General features: G+C 40.9%; 1 protein-coding gene across 2 annotated transcripts in view; it reads left to right on the forward strand.

Moving 5' to 3' along the window:
- The window catches only part of SCHIP1 (schwannomin interacting protein 1), a 611,368-nt gene that overhangs the window by 458,737 nt on the left and 134,853 nt on the right, over window positions 1-17,778 (forward strand).

Raw genomic sequence — 17,778 nt, forward strand, 5'->3', positions numbered from 1 at the left:
ATAATTAGCTGGACATGATGGCAGGCGCCTGCAGTCCCAGCTGCTTGGGAGGCTAAGACAGGAGAATGGTGTGAACCCAGGAGGTGGATATTGCAGTGAGCCGAGATAGCACCACTGCACTCCAGTCTGGGCAACAGAGCGAGACTCTGTCTCAAAAAAAAAAAAAAAAAAAGAAGGAGAAAGTGTTCAATGGGACTGCTGTGTAATCCTGTGCCAGGTGAGCAGTTTGTTCTGCCCTCGGCCTGCCTTTTCCTATGTGTATGTCTATCACACGGCTGTTCATTATGCTCTGTGCACCCGCTCCATATTTCTTATTTGCTTCACTCTTTACATGCCTCAAATAGCTCATTTTTCCTGAGCTCTTGCTTAGCCAAGTTCCCTGCATTTGGTTCCTTTGATCTTTCTGCTAAAACCAATCTCTTCCTCTAATTATCTTCTGTTCCACTTCTTTGAACCTCTTCCACTTGCCTCCATTTCTTAAGGAGCCAGGTGTTTAATAAAGAATCTGGGTAAGAGTCAGGCCGAATCAGGTAAACGCCCCTGCGTGCTCCCAGGTAGAGTGTTGCCTCTTCTTTAAGCGGAAGAGATGGTTTACTAAAAATTCCAGAGCCCAGACAGTGTTCTACTATAGCAGATGCATAGTAATAATCACCAAATGGAGGAAGTAATTGGGATCTGTTTTAAATGGGTTAGGCCATGTTCTAACTTGCACTTCATTTGCTTTCCCATTCCACCCTCAGCCCTAGTCTCTTTCTGCTTTCAGGTTTTTCACTGCAATCTAGTAGTTTATTTCATAGCTTATTTCATTGATGCTTTAGTTTACACATTTTGAAACTGAATTTCCTTTAATTCCCTGCTCATATATTTAACCATATTAGTTTAATTCATGTTGTGGGATTTTGCTGGTAACCTTGTTTAGTAGATTACTATTATTTAGAAATTATTCTATTTTATCCTCTTCTCCAAATGACTCATAGTCATGTTAATGTTGTCTTATTTTTTATTTCTCTTTATTAGAGAGTAGATTTTGCCTCTATATTTGTTAATTTTCGGTGTTTGTCTAATTAGTCACAGTGCAAGATTTATCATATCCTCTGATTCTGATACAGGCTTGGGCTGAGAAGAATGAAGACCACTGTCTTCAAATGATATGATATCTGGGACTTGCTTCAGAATAATCTAGTGGGGGTAAGAGGAGCAAAGAGGTGAAATAAGATTGCCATGGGGTGATAATCTCTAGAGTGAGGTGATAGGGACATGGGGTTCATAGTACTATGCAATTATGTAAATGCTTGGAATGTTTCCATAATGAAAAATTATTTTTAAAAAAGCAAAAAATATAGAACTATAGATATAAAATTAGCCCTGTGAATTCTTCCCTTAGGATTTACAGAAGGGTAATTCCTTCATCCTTCTCTACCTCATCCTATCATTGTCTTATCATTTATCAGTGGTCCAGCCATTTCCTTACATTCATTGAGAAGTTTAGCACTTGCTTCTTCTCTTCCTTTCCTTCAATACTCTAGTTCTCACGTGGGAGATTACATTGTCTTGATGTGTGGCTTATCCAGTGCTTTATATCCACAACACTAATCATCTGCACTCTCACTCCCTTCCAGTCACCACTACTCCTTGATTAGACTCTAAATCATTTTATAAATGGTGCAGATCTATACTGCTGACTGTCTGGCACTCTGGCTAAGGCCTTTAGGTTATGTTTTGATATAAAATTTAGTTTTTCTCAACATCAGTCAACACACAAAATACTTATAATCTAGCCATTTCTGTCTTAAAATTCTTCAGATCTCTGTATCAATTTCAGGTTGAAAGTAAAGTTCAATATCCTTCACATCCACTCTTGCTTTTCCTACCATTTCCGGCCTCTTTCCCTATATCCTGCAATATTCATTCTCTTTCCAGCTATTCTATACCAAGCTGCCTTCATTTGTGGGAGACGGACCATGGTTTCTTACATCTCCAAGCTTTTGACCATACTGTTCCCCAAAATTGGAATATCCTTCTGTCTTTCAGCCTTTGGGGAACTTGAGCAACTTTTGTTTATACCTCAACACCCAATTCAAGCGTGATTCCTTTGGGAAGGCTTTTTTAAGCCGCCCACATTGAGTTAAACACCTCTCCAGTACCTTTTCCATAGCACTCTTTGTCTATGTCCACCCTAATACTTTGAAACCCAACTGTTAACCATGAGTATTCTTTGTTTCCTTTCTGAGCCACGAACTCTTCGAACTCTTTCAGCTTTCTTTCCCCAGACACCCAACCCAGTACCTGGCACATAGTAGATATTTGGATGAAAGAGTAACTGTGTCAACAGAGAAATGGATAAATGAATACTATGTCATGTCCTTAAGGTAGCACCTCCTTGCCAACGGCCTTCTCTAGAAGTCTGGGCCAACAGTCTTGGACCTGAGAAGCTCCTGCAGTCTTTGCCTCTTAACTCCTCTCTTTAACCCACCTGATGCATCTGGCTCCAGCTATATAACCCAATCTTCCTTGTCTCTGTGAGTCCTTCCTATTTAATGCTTTATCTAGACAAATGTTTCCCAGAGCGTGGGAGAGGGTAATTTTTAAGTGATACTCAGCTAAATGTCTTTTGGCAGTCTTGTATTTACATTCATTTACATTTGGGGGAAAACTTAGCACATAAGACCTGTGATTTCATGCAGAACGTTGTTTAGGATGAGACAAACATAGGTAGGACCAAGTAATCAACCTTACCCTAACTTAATAAAGCAGGGGCAAGGCATGATCACGGTTCAGTACTCATGGCCGTGAGAAGCAGAGACAGCCAAGACCACTAACAGGGCGAGACTCCCATACACTGAATTTCACAGGCATCTGTGTGTTTTATTCAGTGATATGCTGAAATGTCACTCCCTGAAGTTGCAGAGTACATACATGTATACTTAATTATAACACATAACAAAGGAACCACTGATGCACATGTGGCCAGGGTCGCCCACGGCAGTTCTTGAGGCTGGAAGTGACCGATTTCTAAATCCGGCACCCCCGTTTTCTTTCCTTCTCTCCCAGGAAAAAATAAAATAAAATAATAATAATAACACATAAAATAGTCAAATATCTTTTGAGCTTTCCAACCACATCCCCATGCAAGTTCAGATTTTTAATGTAGGTTAATATAAAAATGGACAGATTTGTCTCATTAATGTGGATCCTCCACTTTGTCTGAAACTATAAAGTAGAATATCCAACTACTTTGATCAAAAAGTTCCATCCTTCTAATAAGAAATATCTTCAGCCATACATTTTGTAAGTCAGTTTTATTTATTCCATTTTTTTTTTACTATTTTTACCTTTTGTTTTTAAAAGTTTAATACATCATTTTTATAGTTTGTCTCATCAGATCTAATATGCCATTTATGTGTAAAGCACATTATTTTATATGCCACTAAGAACGAGAGAAATGTTGCCAATTATAATTGCTAGATGCCATCGATTGTAAGTTACACCCCAATTTCAGAGATATCACAATTATTTTTTAAAGTGTGTCTCAAAATTGATGAAACACAGTATATGTGTTTATTGTGTAACATAACTCTTCTACGTTAGCAAGTGATACTTATATTTCATTGATAGTAGTAATGTAAAGTTTCTATTTTGAATAAATTAAACTTAAAAATGAGTTGATTCAAATAAAAGAATTATATAAGAAGAAGTAGAGATGGAGTATAATATGGCAAAATCATGGAGGTGGTACCAGCATGATAGTGACTTGGCCTAACTGCCTAGGTCCAGATATTGCCCTTTGGCCCCATGTGTCAGCTCATGCCAACCCCTGCCACCCTCCAGCACTGTGCCCAGCTCCTACCTGGACCACCAAGCATGGGAGCAGGGTTTGGGCAATCATACCGATGCTTAGAATGAAGAATGTGGCTATAACTCACCAAAGCCATTTTATGAGAGTCAAAAGGAATTCCTAGGTAATAGACTCGTTTCCAGTATTGGAATAATCTGGACTTGCCTCTATTTAAATAACAAGATACTCAGAGGTTTCTGTTTTGACCCTGTTCTTCAAGAAGTAAAGAAGGGAAAAAGAGCATTTTAGTTTCTGTTGCTGGATAATATATATACTAAAAATGGGTAACCAAACACTAAGCAGTTCAGTGATTATGAAACCAAAGAATGGTCTACTTTATTTTTTACCATGGAGTTACCATTGAAAATGATTAAGAATAACTTGAAACAAAATGTGTTTCACTGGGAAAGTACAAGAAGAAGCTGGGTACAGTGTCTCTCGCCTATAATCCCAGCACTTTGGGAGGCTGAGGTGGACAGATTGCTTGAACCCAGGAGTTCAAGACCAGCCTAAGCAACATGATAAAACCCCATCTCCATTAAAAAAATACAAAAAATTAGCCAGGCATGGTGGTGCACTACTGTAGTCCCAACTACCTGGGGAGGGGAAATGTGTGCAACTGTAGTCCCAGCTACTGGTGGGGTGGGGGTGGGTGAGGGGACAAGGGCAGCTGAGGTGGGAGGATCACCTGCGTCTGAGAAGGTCAAGGCTGCAGTGAGCTGAGATTGTGCCACTGCACTCAGCCTGGGCAACAGAGTGAGCAAAGTGAGACCCCCATCTTGAAAGAGAATTAAAGAAAAAAAAAAAAAAGAAAAGAAGGAGCAATAGCAACTAATTTCCTACTTCCAGAATAAGAAAAATGAAGACAGAACCATTTTAGGTGGAGTTGGGGAAAGCTGTGAAGTTTCCATTGGGAAAACACCATCTCCTTGGCCATTGCTGTGGATTTGTGTTCATCATGCTCCCAGCTCCCATCTTGCAGTAGGTCGCGCTTTCGATTGCTGGGCATTGTGTGCAACATTCCCGGAGAGCCATGCAGAACCCTTTGATTTACTCGGTGCTTATTCTTGAAGGTTATTGTGAATCATTAACCCAAATGCAACAGAGCAGAAGGTCACAAGTCATAGAGGCTCTGCAGCTTGCACATAGCCTGTTTTTGCAAACTTAATTTTGAAGGTTTTAATGTAGGTGTAATTGAAAAGATAAATTGAACACATATGCAAATCCTAATAAAGGTATTCTTTAGAGTCAGCAAATATTCACATCCTATTAAGCATCAATGAACGTATTATAGTATAATAAAGTGGAAAGGTCTTAGAAGATTATTTGTAGGCTGTTAGTTATTAGTGTAATTTTAAAACATAATCAGTAACAATTAGCAAAATTGATAATACTGGATATACAGTGGTTTCCACTCACTAGTACTAGTAATACTAGCAATAATTCTATATAGTAATATCAGTTGAAAACTAACCCTCTTCTAAGTTCTTTGTTTATCCTTATGGGAGTTCTTGTTTATCAGATCATTGGGGCATCACTTCACTGAAACCATTTCCTTATATTCATAAAAAGTATTGATATCATATACTAAATTTAGAAGTTTATTCATAGAGAAGAATAAAGTTATAAGATTACTTCAATACCCTTTGTCCAAGCAGAGGCACTGGTCAAAAAGCCAAACATATATATATACACACACACACATATGTATATATATATATACACACACACACACGTGTGTGTATATATGTGTGTATATATGTGTGTACATATATATGTACACATACACACATATATACACACATATACACACATATATACATATATATGCATATATATAATTTATATCTTTACTTTTCAATTTTAATTTTTGTGGGTACACAGTAGGTGTATAGCCAAATATAATTAGAAGGTGGAATCATTAGGACTTAGTGTCTTATATCAGGTCCCCTAGAAGCAGACCCTGAGATAGGGATTTGGGTGCTGATGCTTTATTGAGCGAGAAACTTGTGAGAAAGTGAGAGAAGCAGGATAGACAGGGATAAAATGCCAGGTAGGATGTGGAATCAGATAGTCTATCCTTGGCCTGATGAAAGCAGAGGAATAAATTTCACCATAAAGGACAGCTGTGTGTCCTTCACAGCTAAACACTCACAGCAGCTAGGGGTAGGGTCGGGTGTACACAGCAGCCAGGAACAGGGATCTGCTTGGAACACTACCAGCATTAACCACATTTGGTGATGGGGCAGCGGGTGGAGGGTGACAAGGATGGCTCCCAAATTTGTGATATAAACAACTGAATAGCTTCTTGTATATAACAGCAACACTCCCCTCATAATACCAAAAACCTAAGATTTTAGAAGAAATACTAAAAGACTCTTCATTTTACAAAAAAAAAAAAAAAAAAACCCCTTTGCTTTTACTTTTCTAGGTTAAAAATAACAACTCTTTGACATAATTGCATGGGATCAATTTCCCATTAAAAACACATAAACTTTTTTTTTTTAAGTATTGCTTTTTTAGACTTTTTCCATTTAGTCTGCTTCCTGTTGAAAATAGATACAAACTGGTTCTAGTACTCTAATGATAGAAGATTCACCTACAATTCCAATATCATGTTAGCTTTTTATTTAAAAAGTACGTATGCATTGTTGTGAATTCATCCTTTAGTCCAAGGGTCAGCATACTGTGGCCAGTGGGCCAAATCCATCCTGTCATCTATTCTTTATGGCCTGGGAGTTAAAAGTTTTTACATTTTTAAAAGATTGCTTTAAAAAAACGAAAAAGAATATGCAACAGAGACCATATGACTCACAAAGCCAAAAATATTTACTATTTAATCCTTTACGGAAAAAGTTTGCCAATCCGTCCTTCAGTCTTATGACCCCATAGTGTGCTGATGCAGTCTATATTTGGAAAGAAAATCTGATATTCAAAAACTTCAAGGCCGGGCGCGGTGGCTCAAGCCTGTAATCCCAGCACTTTGGGAGGCCGAGACGGGCGGATCACGAGGTCAGGAGATCGAGACCATCCTGGCTAACACGGTGAAACCCCGTCTCTACTAAAAAAAATACAAAAAACTAGCCGGGCGAGATGGCGGCGCCTGTAGTCCCAGCTACTCGGGAGGCTGAGGCAGGAGAATGGCGGGAACCCGGGAGGCGGAGCTTGCAGTGAGCTGAGATCCGGCCACTGCACTCCAGCCTGGGCGGCAGAGCAAGACTCCATCTCAAAAAAAAAAACAAAAACAAAAACAAAAAAAAACCAAACTTGAAATTAGTGGGTGATTTATATAACTATAAAATTATTGTTTTATAAAGCAATTCACCACAGAATTTATAGAAAGTAATTCCAGCTCTTCTGAACAATTATTTCTTTTATTTTTGAGACGAGGTCTTGCTCTGTCCCGCAGGCTGGAGTGCAGTGGCGTGATCTGGGCTCACTGCAAGCTCCACCTCCCAGGTTCACGCCATTCTCCTGCCTCAGCCTCCAGAGTAGCTGGGACTACAGGCGCCTGCCACCACACCCAGCTAATTTTTTTGTATTTTTTAGTAGAGACGGGGTTTCACCGTGTTAGCCAGGATGGTCTCAATCTCCTAACCTCGTGATCTGCCTGCCTCGGCCTCCCAAAGTGCTGGGATTACAGGCGTGAGACACCATGCCTGGCCTCAAATCTCATGTTGAATTGTAATCCCCAATGTTGGAGGTGAGGCCTAGTGGGAGGTGATTGAATCATAGAGGTGGATACTTCGTAGATACTTCATGCATGGTTTAGCATCATCCCCTCAGGGCTATTCTTGTGATGGTGAGTGAGCTGTCACAAGATCTGGTTATTCAAAAGTGTGTAGCACCCTCCCCAACCCACCCCCAACCCAGGCCCAGCTCTATTTCTTCCTCCTGTTTTGGCCATGTAAAATGTGCCTGTTTCCCCTTCACCTTCTGTTATGATTGTAAGTTTCCTGAGGCCTCCCCTTCTGTACAGCCTACAGAACTGTGAGCCAAATAAACCTCTTTTCTTTATAGTGGTGAAAGAATAGACTAAAACACCACCAATCTTGTGATTATTGCAAAGAAACTAAAAAATACAAATAGATACGAAGGTAAGAAATCATTTGCAATCTTACCATCCATAGTTAACTTCTGTTAACATTCTACTACCTTTTTTTTCTAGGCATATAACCATTTAATTTTTTTAATGTGATCATGTGGTATGTATAATTTATACCCTCTTTTATTCACTGTATTAGTCTGTTCTTGTATTGCTATAAAGAAATACCTGAGACTGCGTAATTTATAAGAAAAGAGGTTTAATTGGCTCACAGCATCTGCTTCTGGGGAGGCTTCAGGGAGCTTTTACTTATGACAGAAGGTAAAGTGGGAGTGATGTGTCTCACATGGTGGAAGCAGGAGCAAGAGAGAGCAGGCTGGAGGGAAGTGCTGCACACCTTTAAACAACCAGCTCTCTTGAGAATTCACTATTACGAGAACAGCACCAAGGGGATGGTGCTAACCCATTCCTGAGATATCCACCCCCATGATCCAACCAACTCCCAGCAGGCCCCGCCTCCAAAGCTGGAGACTACAATTCAACATGAGGTTTGGTAGGGATGCAGATCCAAACCATATAATTTCAGTTAATGTTATAATTTTCAAAAGCATCTTATTTGACTGCATTTATTACCCAGAATTAATGTGTCACAATGTAGGTAAACATCTATTTTTTGACATTTGAAATTTTCACTACTGTAAATGCCACAATGAGCCTCTTCGTGCATAAATCTAGATCCTCATTTCTGTATCCCTAGGCTATATTATTAGAACAGTAACTATTGGCCCTTCCCCGTTTCTGCTCCCTGTCTTCCTTACAAATTCATGCTTCTTCTCCTAGTTCTATAAGTGCTAGAGTCCATTAGGACTAGAAACTTGGCCTTCTCTTCTCACTCCATATTTGTCTCAAGATCATGTCACCCAAACCCAAGCTTTCAAATACCATCCATATGCTATGATTCCCATCTTTATATCTTCAGCCCCAGATCTCTCTGCTAAGCTCCAAACTTACATAGCTAAATATCTACTTGTCATCTCCACTTGTATGTCTTATAACATCTTAGATATAGAACGTCCAAAAGGATTCACTATCTTCCCTGTTTCTTCTCCCCTACCAAAACCTCCTCCTCCTATTACCCATTTCAGTAAAGTGACACCATCTTTCCACCAAGTTGCTTATGATACAAAATTGGAACCCATCAGTGACATTTCTCTCCCTCACCACCCCCATCTATTTAGTCACTAGATCCTGTTGATTCTACTTCCTAAATATCTTTAGTATTTCTATTTCTCTCTGTGTTCCCAATCCTCATTGAATCCACCATCATCTCCTTCCTGGACTGCTATACATATTTCCTAATTAGTCTCTCTGCACCCAGCCTTGTTCTGACCTTTTCATTTCTCAGTTCTCCACCATGTAGAGAGTTTCAAAAATACCAATCTGCTTTCACAATCATTGAGTGGCTGTTAGGATGAAGATCTTAGTTGCAACCCCTCCTCACTCTTCACCATCAACTTGCCACTTTTCCCCTTCCTTTCTTACTCCAACCTAGTGGTTCCTTCCCATTACTCCAATGTGGTAAGCTTCTTCCATCCTCAAAACCTTTATTCAAGGCTTTATTCAAGACTTTATTCACCTTTCCCTCCGTCTTCAGCTGTTCAACCCATTTCCTGATACCTCCCCCAATGCATGTACTAACCACATGCTCTCTTAGCATCATTTGAGTCTACTTTTTGGGTATTTATTGCAAATCGTAATTTAAATTGTTGTGTATTTTTTCCCTGGAATGTCTGCTCCTCCACTAGACTGAAATCCTAGTTGGAGAAAACAGCATCTGTCTCTCTTACTACTTTATCCCTCAGTGCCTGACACATAGTAGGTGCTCAATAGTATTTGTTGAATTAATAACAGGTTATGGGACATAAACTTCATAAAGATGTTTAAAACATGTTATCAAATATCATTCCAGAAGGTTTGTATTAGCCAATTTATAAACCTATCAGCAGTATATGAGAGTTCCTTTGATCACCTATCCTGACACTGGATATTAGAGTTTTAAATAATTTTTAAATACTCTGGCAGGCAAAATGTTACCTCACTTTTATTGAAATTTCTTTCTTGATTATTAGTGAATTTCAACATTTTTCATATATTGATAGCCTTTCCTATATTGTCTATGATTTTAAAATTCATTACATACTGCTTTTATTGAACCATTCTGTTGGAATATTTTTGGAAGTTTATTTAATTATCTTTATACTTACAAAACAATGCCAAACCTACTTAGCTTCATCTGAAGGCTTGCACAAATTCGAATAAATGAACTTGCTCCCAAAAGTTTGTGTTAGGTCACTGCTGATTCCCCCTTACTTTGGATGGCTGTATGACTTCTCATGTAAACTAGGACACTTTTGAGAGTGAAGGAGGGTGCCATTGTAGTTATGCCAGGACAACAGGTTTAAAGCAGGACCATCCAGCCCAAGCCAAGATGTACAGCCTCCCTGACTCTTTCATGTTCATGTAGACTTGGAACTCTAGAAATCTGGAGCTAAGAGCAGAGGTCCAAGTGGTGATCTAGGGATGAGTTGAGGATGAAACCTGCTTTTCATTCCGAATTTTAATTTGGATGCTGTATTAGTCCATTTTCACGCTGCTGATAAAGACATACCAGAGACGGGGCAATTTACAAAAGAAAGAGGTTTATTGGACTTACAGTTCCACATGGCTGGGGAGACCTCGCAATCATGGCAGCAGGGAAGGAGGAGCAAGTCACATCTTATGTGGATGACAGCAGGCAAAAAGAGAGCTTGTGCAGAGAAACTCCTGTTTTTGAAACCATCAGATCTTGTGAGACCCATTCACTATCATGAGAAAAGCAGGGGAAAGACCTGCCCCATGTTTCCATCATCTCCCACTGGGTCCTGCCTATAACACATGGAATTATGGGAGCTACAAGATGAGACTTGGGTGGGGACACAGAAACAAACAATATCATTCTGCCCCAGCCCCTCCCAAATCTCGTATCTTCACATTTCAAAATGAATCATGCCTTCCCAGCAGTCCCCCAAAGTCTCAACTCATTTCAGCATTAACTCATAAGTCCATAGTCCAAAGTCTCGTCTGAGATAAGGCAAGTCCCTTCCACCTATGAGCCTGTAAAATCAAAAGCAAGTTAGTTACTTCCTAAATACAATGGGGGTACAGGCATTGGGTAAATACAGCCATTCCAAATGGGAGACATTGGTCAAAACAAAGGGGCTACAGGCCCCATTCAAGTCTGAAATCTGGCAGGGCAGTCAAATCTTAAAGCTCCAAAATGATTTCCTTTGAATCCATGTCACATCCAGGTCACTCCGATGCAAGAGGTGGGTTCCCATGGTCCTGGGCAACTCTGCTCCCGTGGCTTTGCAAGCTATAGCCTCCCTCCTGGCTGCTTTCATGGGCTGTTGCTGAGTGTCTGTGGCTTTTCCAGGTGCACAGTGAAAGCTGTTGGTGGATCTACCATTCTGGGGTCGGGAAGATGGTGGTCCTCTTCTCACAGATCTACTAGATGGTACCTCAGTGGGGGCTCTGTGTGGGGGCTCAGACCCCACATTTTCCTACCACACTGCCATAGCAGAGATTCTCCATGAGGGCCCCACCCTTGCAGCAAACATCTGCCTGGGCATCCAGGCATTTCCACACATCTTTCGAAATCTAGGTGGAGGTTCCCAAACCCCAGTTCTTGACTTCTGTGTACTCACAGGCTCAACAACACATGGAAGCTGCCAAGGCTTGGGGTTTGTACCCTTTGAAGACACAGCCTGAGCTCTATGTTGGCCCTTTTCAGCCATGGCTGGCGCTGCTGGAACATAGGGCACCAAGTATCTAGGCTGCACACAGCACAGGGACCCTGGGCCTGGCCCACGGCCCACAAAACCACTTTCACCCCATAGGCTTCAGGGTCTGTGAGGAAAGGGGCTGCCATGAAGACCTATGACATGCCCTGGAGACATTTTTCCCCATTGTTTTCAGGATTAACATTGGGCTCATTGTTACTTATGCAAATTTCTGCAGCCAGCTTGAATTTCTTCTCAGAAAATGGGTTTTTCTTTTCTACTGCATTGTCAGGCTACATATTTTCCAAACCTTTATGATCTGTTTCCCTTTTAAAATGTAATGCTTTTAACAGCACCTAAGTCACCTCTGGAATGCTTGGCTGCTTAACATTTCTTCTGCCAGATACCCTAGATAATCTCTCTCAAGTTCAAAGTTCCACAAATCTCTAGGGCAGGGGCAAAATGCCACCAGTCTCTTTGCTAAAACATAGTAAGAGTCACCTTTGTTCCAGTTCCCAACAAGTTCCTCATCTCCAACTGAGACCACTTCAGTCAGCCTGGACTTAATGTCCATATTGCTATCAGAATTTTGGGCAAAGCCATTCAACAAATCTCTAGAAAGTTCCAAACTTTTCCACATTTTCCTGTTTTCTTCTGAGCCCTCCAAACAGTTCCAACCTCTGCCTGTTCCCTAGTTCCAAAGTCGCTTCCACATTTTCAGGTATCTTTTCAGCAGCGCCCCATTCTATTGGTACAAATTTACCGTATACTAATACGGTAATTTACCATATACTAATACCATTTTCATGCTGCTGATAAAGACATACCCAAGACTGGGCAATTTACAAAAGAAAGAGGTTTATTGGACCTATAAGTCCATATGGCTGGGGAGGCCTCACAATCATGGTGGAAGGCGAGAAGGAGGAAGTCACATATTGTGTGGATGCCAGCAGGCAAAAAGAGAGCTTGTGCAGAGAAACTCCCATTTTTAAAACCATCAGATCTAGTGAGACCTTGTCACTATCACCAGAACAGCACAGGAAAGACCCGCCCCCATGATTCAGTCATCTCCCACCAGGTCCCTCCTACAACACATGGGAATTATGGGAGCTACAAGATGAGACTTGGGTGGGGACACAGCTAAACCATATCAGATACCTTTGTGCTGTGTGGTTCACTGACTTAATGACTCAGATCTGGAACTCCCTGTCACCCCTGGTGCCCCCTTCACTCATTTACCTCACCTGCCTGGCCCCTGGAGGCACCTAAGTTACAGCCCATGAAATTCTGGCAGTTTCTAAGCCTCAGACAATTTCATACAACTCTGCTTTCATGAGGAAGTCAGTGGCCCAGAAAGCTAGCTGCAGGGATGGTCTTGCCCATAAACACAGAGCTAGTCAGAGGCAGAGCCAAGTATCCTGAAGAGTTCTCCCTGTCCCACCAAGCTACCTCCATGCCTACTGCTGTGTTGCACTGACAATGCCAGTAGCTATTTTCTGACTTTATAAGGTTTCCAGAATTATGTCAAGACATGACCAAAACAGGGTTTTTACTTCCTAGAGTATCTTGTGAAAATGTTCCTCTTTGATAAGCTAAACACTTTAAAGTAGAGGGCATGCAGTTTTGGAGACATTTCATCTTATATTACAGTCATGTATATATGGGCTTCCATGCCTATGACTTACAATGCTTCCCTGACCCTTGCAGTTGTCTACAAACTTCCCCAGCTTTTTCTAAATGCCCTTTTGTTCAATTTATTCTCTTCAATGAAGCTCAAAAACTAAGTTCAGAGTTACTTACAGACTTGCATTTTTTTTTTTCTAGACAGAGTCTTGCTCTGTCACCCAGGCTGGAGTGTAGTGGCGCGATCTTGGCTCACTGCAACCTCCGCCTCCTGAGTTCAAGCGATTCTCCTGCCTCAGCCTCCTGAGTAGCTGGGATTCTAGGTGCCCACCACCATGCCTGGCTAATTTTTGTATTTTTAGTAGAGGCGGGGTTTCACCGTGTTGGCCAGGTTGGTCTCGAACTCCTGACCTCGTGATCCGCCCTCCTCAGCCTCCCAAAGTGCTAGGATTACAGACATGAGCCACCGTGCCTGGCCCAGACTTGCATTTTTAAGAATTGCTAGGAACTTAAGGAAAGTAGAATATAGTGGCAGAAAACTTCTGGAAAAGGAAAAAACACAATAATTTATTTGAATTTTTGTCATTGCCATCCAATCTGAGGAATGATTTTATTTAAAAAAGAACAGCAGGCTGCCTTTTCCAATCTTGTCAAGAGAGCACATTTCCTACCAATGGAATTATTGGAGAGATTCTGTGTACTGTTGTGCAGATTGTGCACTGCATAACTCCAGAGGGCACCATTCACATTGCCATCTATGTGAATGGTGCCAAATGGTCCCTCCTGGCAGAGACCTGTTGTATAGTTCACAATCCTGGCGCTATACAGGGCACAATCTGTGCAGCCACGTGCTGAGGTCCTGACTGACACCCTCTGTGTGACTTTTCTCTGATAAAGATACCATCCCCCTGCTGCAGTTAGGTTTGCTTCATTTGCCAATGTCTACGGATGGTTCAGGATAATCTTCATTTCAAACATACATTCACCTACTTTCTGTAAGCACTATAGTGTTTGTCAAGCCATGTGTCCCGGTTTCAAGTTTGGAAAGTAGGTCGTTGGAGATATCTTTTAAGTGCGATTTTGCCTACATTTTGCCATTTCATTTTTTTTTTTTTAATTTAGGAAAACGTAGAAAACAAATATAATCTCATGGTTTGCTAGAAAATGAAAACATTTAATATGTTAATTTTTTAAAGGAAATATTTTCATTAAAATATAGCTCTGTAAGTGAAAGTGAGAAGAAAATAATTTTAGATGTACATAGAATCCATCTCCAAAGTATCTACACGTATAGACTAGTAAGTTAAGATTAACCCATTGGCTCTACAGAAATAAAAGAGAACTACTATGCATCCAAGAAGGCCAACCTGCCTAACAGAGATAGACCTTGATTTTTAATTAGTGGAGGAACCAACTTTATATCACCAACAAGAGAGGTGATGAAAAGATTCAGAGACATTTTTATACTATATTCCTCATGGTTTCTAGAATGCAATCCATAGTCTTCAAGCTGGAAGTAGCTTTTTAGTTCACTCATTATTTATTCATTTAATTAATTGTTACTATTTGCCAAACACTGTGATCATGTGTCTGGGCTCCTTCATGAGGAAACTGTGGTCATAAAGTTGGTTAGAGATAGGGCCAGAAACAAACCCCAGATGTTCTGTATCCAGGACACTTTACCCCACAGGGCTGTTAAATATCTCCATGTAGTTATATTCAGGTGATGAAATAGGAGAACGTCTGTGTACTGCATGTGACCTGCATGTAATTCATGTAATAAAGATGAAATACAAACCCTTTGCCAGCCATTTCTTTATTACTCTAAATGCCACAACTTAAGGTTCAGCATCAGGGCTAATAATATAAGGATTAGTCTGGAAATTCTGCAAATAAATATTTTCCTATCTATTCATACTCTTTGATTCAAATATTTCAATCATGTCCTTTCTCAAATGTTGCCTTTACAGATTAAAATCCTATAAATAGCACTGACCCCTGAGGAACACGATCTTCTTACCCCTATCTTTGAGTATTAATCTAGACAGTTTCCTATTGATATACCCCAAAATAAATACCCCAATCTCATGGTGGCTTTCTTTTTAAAGGATTTGTTTTGGGGGGGTGGGGGGACATACAGCACATAGTTCATAACAATGTGAAATTGCATTTCTGGAAGTATCTATACTCTTCCTTTACACAATTAAATCTCCCTACTTGCTAAATATTGCTGGACTTGGTGGTTAAGGAGGTTGAGCACATGTGAGCAAAGGGGAACAGCTGTTCTTGCCAGATGCCTTCTTCACTGCACAGACATAAATACTGCCCAAGGAACCTCTGCAAGGCAGACTGAGATCTAGTTTGAAGTTGCTGCAAGGAGACCCTTTCTGACATTTTTGCTTGGTAAATTCATTCATATGCACCTTGACCAGAGGATACTGAGCTGAGTGACTAGGACGAGAATTCTGAATGCAAACTACTCAGGTTCAAATCCTGACTCTGCCATCTACCTTACCAGCTTTTTGACACTGGGCAAGTTACTTAATCTCACTGTCTTCAGCCTCCTCATCTGTAAGTAGGGATAATAGTAGTTTCTTCATAGGATCTTTGAGGATGATATGAATTAGATATTATCATTAATAATTCCAGCAACAAATACCTATTAAGCTCCTATTCCATTCCAATTACCGTGAATGAGAGAAATTGTCCCCCACTTCATGGAATTTAGAGTATTTTTTTCACATTAGAAGCCCTGACCCATCTAAGGGTTGGGAAGTCAATGCAGTAAGGTGTGACCAGATTTAGTTTTACATGAATTCGATATGATTTTACAAAATAAGAGTTTTATGAAACTTTCTTTCCCTTGCATATACTTTTATATGAATGTGTGGCCTGTGTCTTGATATAAAATGTATTTCCTATCATGAGTCTAGTAGAGAATATTAGCAATTAAACAGCAACCTCAATATGCAGTGAGTGTCATGGGCACATGCGAATGTCACCTGACCCAGTAAGGGCAGGTGTAGAGAATCAGGCAAGCTTTCCCTGAGGAAGTAACATTTAAGCTGAGACTTGAAGGATGAGTAAAAATTTACCAAAAGAAGTGGGGTGGAGGAGGAGAAATAGTTCCTTTAAGAGCAGTGAGTAGACCCGGGTGGGTAGGGGAGTAGTTAATGAAGCAAGGGAGAAACTTGTTCAGATTTGCATTTTAGTAAGGCCACTCTGGCTGCATGAAGAGAATGGGCAGGAATCAGTTGGGAAACTATTTAGTAATTTCAGGACACAGCAGCCCATAGGGTGGGGGCAGTGGGTATTTGAGAGGGACCTTGTACTTAGGTAGATTGACAGGACTTGTTGATTGATGGGGAAAGGTGCTGGAGCCAGAGCATGAAGGTGCTTATCCCACACCTCTGATGTCTAATTTACAAAGGTTTCAGGAGACAAATCTAAGTCTGAAAGCTCCAAGCCCCTAACTTGAAAAAATGTTCCTGTAAACAGGAAGACAGAATCTTTCAATCACTTTGCAAATCATCTCCCTATCCTGCTGGACATATCTGCAGGCTGTTGCTGGGCCTAGGAGTTGGCAGAGCTTCCTGTTCCAAAGTGGGAGGGTTCCTGGCAGGAGATGGAAGGCTGGAAACAGAAAGGAAACTGGGCTAGCCAGGCACCTTGCGTGAAGAGAAAAGAAGGGAAACCTGGTACTTTCCCATCTGATCCAGAAATATCTGGTCGGAAAATAATTTAAAAGTACAGGTAATTCAAAGATGTTTATATTTGGCTTTGAAATGCCATGCATTTTTGGCAGTAGACTTTCTTTGCCAAACATTTTTCTTAGGCCTTATTTTGCATTCCCTGAACATGGACCATCTGGGCAACAGGGGGATGAGCCCAGAGCTCAGAGAGAGTCTGGGTGGGTGGCTGAGGAGGTCCTAATGTTCAAAACCTGGAATGAAACCACAGCTCTCTCTCATCACCCCAGGTGATGATCACACCCCAGGTGATCAGTACTTATCTGTCTATCTGTGTCCTGCCACAAAGCAGGGAGCTTTTTGTGATCTAAGCCATGCCAGGTCATAGGGTGAACTGAAAAACAGCTATCTAATTCCCAGCACATCAAATATTTCCTACTCACATCTTCCTACTCACAGGGCCACCTCCACCCGCTGGAGTGGCAGGCAGGGCTCCAGAGCAATCTCAAAATCAAACCATATTTGGAGCACAAGAAAGGCTGTTTACAGATGTTACCATAAAAGACAATTTAAATAACCATCAGTACCGTTTTACAAAAGAACTGGCCAGACCAGAAGTCCCCTTTTCCAGTTATTCCTAAGATTGCTGCTTCCAGAGGAGTTGAAAGGTTAGATGATCTTCCCTGGCTCAGGTCTACCTAGGACAGGAGAGTCGTGCCTCACAGAAATCACTTCAAAAAGGGTCTCAGCACCACATTCCACTAGGGC

Source organism: Macaca mulatta, chromosome 2 (genome assembly GCF_049350105.2).
Source record: "Macaca mulatta isolate MMU2019108-1 chromosome 2, T2T-MMU8v2.0, whole genome shotgun sequence".
Taxonomy (NCBI): domain Eukaryota; kingdom Metazoa; phylum Chordata; class Mammalia; order Primates; family Cercopithecidae; genus Macaca; species Macaca mulatta.